This window comes from Sinocyclocheilus anshuiensis, unplaced genomic scaffold (assembly GCF_001515605.1).
Source record: "Sinocyclocheilus anshuiensis isolate Anshui unplaced genomic scaffold, SAMN03320099.WGS_v1.1 scaffold615, whole genome shotgun sequence".
Lineage (NCBI taxonomy): Eukaryota > Metazoa > Chordata > Actinopteri > Cypriniformes > Cyprinidae > Sinocyclocheilus > Sinocyclocheilus anshuiensis.
In genome coordinates, this window is record NW_015552647.1 from 403,313 (window position 1) to 410,025 (window position 6,713).

Sequence of the window (6,713 nt, forward strand, 5' to 3'; positions counted from 1 at the left end):
TAGTGTATAAATATATAGCATATGTAGTTTATAAAACTATAAAATAGCGCTATACAGGCACTCACGACTGTGCTGTACTGTGAATATACTCACAATTAAAGGGCATTGTTAGGTACAAAGCACAGATGGACTGTCATGAGACAGAAAGACAGAGAGAAGGACAGGTGCACTCTGCAGGAAGTCATGGAGGTCCACAGTATGAGTGTGAAGTCCCACTGCAACAGAATAAAAATCACTCTGTAAAGATGAAACTCTCGCCGTCAGTGTCCGCTGTTGAGTAATACCAAACCCACCCTTTCATCCTCACCCTTTCATCGTAGCAGAGGTTATGTTGACACATGGGTTAGAGAAGTCTCTCGCTCCAGCTCTCTGTCACTGTCTCCATTCTCAGTCTGTCTTTCAAAAAAGATGTTTTAAACAACAAAAACAGAAAGCTCTTGACCCTTATACAACACTGATGCTCAAAATAAAGCTGTCATCAAAAAGCTAAATAAATTTTAATCAAAGGATAGACAGCTTCTGAGAAAGCAAAAAACATAAATTTACAAAAGAAACAATTCTACTTAATTTCATGCCCTAAAATTAGCTTATATTAAGATATTTTTTTAAACATAAATGTAGACAAGTTAATGTATTAATATTCACAAGCATCTAAGCAGACAGGAAAACAGGTGACACACAGCTTTTAATGAACATAACACATTACCATCTTAATAAAATATAAAGTTTCTTAAAGGCTCGCATTTTGCTGGACATCTCGCTATTTAATGCAAATTGAGAGTGCACCTTCTATACTTTATTATGAACCATATTTCTTTGTTCAGCAAAGAGACATACATGCTCACATCTGTTTAATAGGCCACAAAATGAAACCACTTACTATTTATCTTTATGGCACTTAATGCTAATAACCCATTTAAAGTGTTTACAATGCAGGAGCTGCAGTACCTGTAAACTTAAAAGGGAATTGAAAGTGCACTATTTTTCCCCACTCAGAAGCCCTCAAAAAAAAGATTAATTGAGGTCTAAAAATGGCTACTGCGACCGTGTGGGTGACTGGCTTGGTAAACAAGCCTTTTCTCAAAGTAGGACAGTTTCATCATTTGGAAAAAAAGAGAGATTCTATTTAAAAAGCTAGTAATTTTGAGGGCATTGCTTGAGATAATTTAAACAAATAAGCTATCTGAAACAAAGTATATTATCAGACAAAACATTCTTGCAATGATCATTATGCTTCAGTTTAACAATGCAACAACATTTTTACCCAAATGACCAGTTTCCGTAAAGGTCCAAAGTGGATTCAGGGCTGCTTTCAAGAGTATTTTTATTTTCGTAAGCCAAATTGAAGATGTCAGGCAACGCACAGAGGCTTGGCTTCCCACATACTGTGAGGGGAGATTAAATTTTGATTAATTTCTCACAGCTAGAGGTGGCGGCTATGGGCTAGTTTGATGAGCAATGTTAGTCTTACTGTGATCCATGGCACAAGGGAGGTCACTAAAGCTCCACTCGGCTTTAGTTTGACCTGGGTCAACTCACGGTTCTTGCATTTCTTGAACAGTATCTTTAATAACTAACTTCAGGTTGTGCATAATGGATGCTTTATCGGAAGAAACATGTTTTCAGTAATGTGATTTCAACAGTTGCCTACTTGAGAAATGTATCATTTTTTAAATTCTATCTATATTCTTAGGTGATAATTGGGTGTTGAGTACCAACTTTTATGGAACTGACAGATCTAGTGTGGAGACACTGTGGGATATGGTGGTACAAAAATAGTCTGCAACACCTTCAGAAAGTCCAACATTTTCCCCCCATGTAGTCTAAAAAACACAACATCATGCATTTTTCTGGAAGTTGCATTTAAATTCCACCATAGGCTCAAAACTCTGTTTGCATAGGCATGCTTCTTCTGCATCTGACAGTATTCACACAAAACATTGCTGTCCATGTCAGATTCCTCTTCGGATGCATGCAGAAAGGATTACGGCAGATGCTATCATGGTTAATTTGCCATCAATATTCAGTCGCTTCACACTGAATACTTTTTTTTATACCTCTGAGAGGCTACAAGGTGTTTTTTGCAGCTCTTTGCCTGCAGGGAGTTGACCTTGTCAGTGATATTTCTGTCTGAGTGCCTGGAGGCATCTCACAGACGCCACTGCCAGTTTTGGCAGGTAGAGAAATGGTGGGTTGCCGCAGAAACAGAACCGCAGGGAGGGGACATACAGCAGATTCCTGCAGACTGAAATTCAGCACCTCTGCAGAATAAAGATTGACTGTAAAGAGCAACTGCAGCCGGTTTTTCAATGCTGATCTGATAATCTGATTAAAATACGCTACAGACAATTCAATTAAATACATTCCGAGATGACCTGGAATAGCTCACCCAAAAATGAATATTTTCTAAAGTTTACCCTCAGGCCATCCAAGATGTAGACGAGTTTGATAATAGGAAGAAATTTGGAGAAATGTAGCATTACATCTCTAATGGATTCTCTGTAATGCAGTGAATGGGTGCCATCAGAATGAGATTCCAAAAAGCTGATAAAAACATCACAATAATCCACAAGCAATCCATGGGACTCCAGTGCATCAATTAATGTCTAGTGAAGAGAAAAGAGTACATTTTCAGCAAATTTTCATTATTCCGTTCAGAACTTTAAATGCGGCAAAAAATAAAATAAATTATAATAAATTAATAAAATGACATGAAATTAAGTAAAATGAATAAAATAAAATAAAATAAAATCAAATAAAATCAAATCAAATCAAATCAAATCAAATAAAATCAAATCAAATAAAATAAAATAAAATAAAATAAATTGTTCTGTTTAGAGCTGTCCATGGAATGATTATTTGGGGAACCAAAAAATGGTTCTTTAATGGCTCTGCTTTCTATTTAATACTTTATGTTATTTTAAATATTATTTATTTCAGAACACATTTTGTACATTTTCTAAAGAAAAAAACAAATTATAAGCAAAACAAAATCTAATTTTAGCAAATGAAAAGCATGCATACTGGTTATGCATTTTAAGGAAACATAGAATTTATAGGCTTTTTTAAGAACAAGGCCAAAAAAGAAAGAAAGAAAGAAGACCCAGACCCACACTTAGTATTCTTAAGACCATAAGATCAAGACATGAACTCTGCTAGAAGAATCCATGACATTCAGTGACATTTCTAGTATCTTTTCCTACACAACCCTTTGAAATGTCAACACCATCCATTGCAGGATGGACACTCTTTTAATATTTACAAAATAAGATTACATCCTTCCACCTTATAACTGGGCTCCATTCTAATCTTTTAGAATCTTAAAACAGTGGCAATAATCTACGGTCAACAGGTCAAGAACACTTGCTGGCAGCTCCATCTCAAGCAAACAGATATCTTCATTTATGAGCCAATTTACTTAAGAGATCCCACCAGACAGCAGGCTGGGTACAATAAATGGAGATGTCCTAATGGAAAAATCTTGTTGCAGGAGCATGAAAGGTCATTTAATTTATTCCAGCTCCAGTGAACCATCTCTTATGCTCCTTAACCAACAGCTGTGACTGCTATTACCTATCTCTATGGCTATTAGCATGATGCAAGTGCAGATACAATGCATTTTATATGCACACCTCATTCATACTCATAATTAGATCATCATCATAATTAGATGTTATATGATATTATAAAAGTATACATTGATTATTATCAACACAGAGGAGCTAGTAAACTGAAGAATTTGTACCAAACCAAAAGTGGTATCCTGAAAAGTGAATTCAATACCGTCTGCTAATATTCAGGCTTTAGCTGAAATAATGCTCCTTGTGTCTCTTCAAATTGGTCTTTTAAAAACAAAATCAATGCAGTTGTGTCAGATCAACCCGATCTCATGAAAGTGCGTATAAATAGTACGCCAAATAAAAACGAAAACTCCGTGGTATTGATACGCCAAAAATGGACTTTGGCGTGTATATGCTACGCGATGGGTAGGATTAGGGCTGTGGGGTAGATGCTTATCATATGTACGTGAAAACTGCTTATCATATGCACACCAACAAATTTCGTATCATATGCATGCGAAAACTGCGTATTATATGCACGCCAAACACGCGCGTATCATATGCACGCCATAGTCCATTTTTGCGAAACAACACCACGAGTTTTCGTTTTTATTTGGCGTACTATTTATACGCATTTTCATGAGACCGGGCTTGTCAGAATAAGGGATTCCCTGGGGTGATTTCACAGCCTCAGCTTTATTACAAACATCTTAACCTTTTGTCAACACTGAGGAGCAGCAGTCTGGATGACTTGTCAATTAGAGGTTTTCAGTCTCAATCTGATGATAGTCTACACGTGATTGCAAAGCCTATGAGTTAACATTTATGGTGTAAGTTTTACTTTGAAACAAATTGCACTTAGAAATTGCTAGTAAATTTCACAAATTATTACAAAGAAATTAAAACTAACATTTGTAAGTAAAAAGACTCAAGTAGTATGTTCTTGTAAAACGTATAAAACAGTCTTGAACCAGTATTAAAATCTCATGACCACCTTTACTAGAATTTATCACGTTTTATTGTAGGCTTATATATTGTGTAAAATTTAGTCTAACTTATTGTAGAATTTATATTAGATCATCTGTTAAGGGAATAGATTTTTCCCTGTAGATTTATATTACAACTGTGGCATGTTGTAGCTATTGGTTCTAAATGTGCAGGAGGTTGTTTCTTCATAACAAATATATTGATTAATTAAAAAAGTTATCTTGACCGGTACTACTTATATGCTTAACGAGTCACTCCGCTTTCGTTGACTGTCTGGCGCCATCTTGTGACTGAAAACACTTAACCACCGCGTGTTACAATGGAAGACTTCAGCATTAATTTCAATGATAATGTACATCCAGCTGGTTGTTATCTCAGAATAAACCCCTTCAGGCTGATACAAGATCCTGATCCTGATCACCCTGTCGGGGTGTGTATATATATATATATATATATATATATATATATATATATGTGTGATGTAAACAAGTAATTAATAACTGTGATGTTACTTTATTGCAGTTATGTTATCAACCAACTTTGCATAGATGACAAAAGACCATTTCACAAAAATAAATAGGCCTATATAAGCAAACAAACAAATAAATAAACCTTATGAGTGAGCATGACCCGGGATTTACTAAAACAGTTCACACTTAAAACCACTAGCTAAAAAAACTACACCCTTGATTTACATCTTCTAAAAATATATTTTTACATTGTACTTGAAGGCCTATTACTATTGCAACTCTCCTGATTGTGGTATAGACCAAACAACTTCTGAATGCAAACCGAAAAATTCATGCCATTGAATTCTCTTTAATACAAGCCTACAATATATACAATATAATATGTCATATATCAATTTTACATGACTTTGTATCACACTTTAGCCAATATTGCTAGGTATTTTGCTAATGATTCTGTTTTTGGTTTTGTTTTTTTCTGAGTCTATTGCATTGCATTACATTCTGTCAGTATGAGAGCACTTGGCATGAAGTCAGGGGTAGCTGACAGAAAGCAATTAAATACCTGAACAGCCCAAGGAGGAACCTCCTCCAGTTTAATTCTTTGGCAAATCCTTAGCTCTATGTGTGGGTGATTCTTAATTATTCCTCAGAGTCCTTTTCACCTGGCTCAACGTATTGAGTCTCTAGCAATCTTTCAGTCTTGGCCCATGAAAGTGGTGTAGGTTAGGTCCCTGAAGAGGCAAAAGAGCTTCATTAGAAAGAAGTAATTTTCTCTCTGAAATGAAATGAACTGGTAATTGCTGATAAAAGTTTCTTTGGTCATAAAGAAATTATGATAAACTGTAAGAGTGGTATAGTCTGTTCTATACCTCACAGTTGAATTATTTGACGGATTCATTTGGTGTTTTTCCTTAATTATTGGTAAATGCAACCAACCAACTGGGATAATAACCAGCTGACTGTACATTGTTCAGCTTATTGCATAACTACTCATTAATAAATACGTGGATATTTAATACTGATGAGTAGACATTATTTTACAATTTTACCTGTATATTATCTGTCTACATTTATTAATTTATCTGTCTACATGGCATCACTAGGTTCTGTCATTCAGAAACATGGCTTTTCATATCACTGCTATGCTTATGACACAACTCTACCTCTCATTCCATCCTGATGATCCGACGATAGCTGCTCGCATCTCAGCATGTCTAACAGACATTTCTTGTTGGATGACGGACCATCACCTTCAACTCAACCTGGCTAAGACAGAACTGCTTGTGGTTTCAACAAACCCATCACTTTATCAAAATTTCACCATCCAGTTAGGCTCATCAACCATAACTCCTTCAAAAACAGCTAGAAACCTTGGAGTTGTGATTGATGATAAGCTGAATTTCTCAGACCACATTGCTAAAACTGCCCGGTCCTGCAGATTTGCTTTATACAACATTAGGAAGATCAGGCCCTTTCTTTCAGAACATGCAACACAACTCCTTGTTCAAGCTCTTGTTCTGTCGAGGCTGCTATTGCAATGCTCTCTTGGCAGGTCTTCCAGCCACTTCTATCAAACCTCTACAATTAATCAAAAATGCCGCTGCAAGATTAATCTTTAATGAGCCGAAAAGAACGCATGTCACACCTCTGTTCATCAATGTGCACTGGCTACCAGTAGCTGCTCGCATAAAATTCA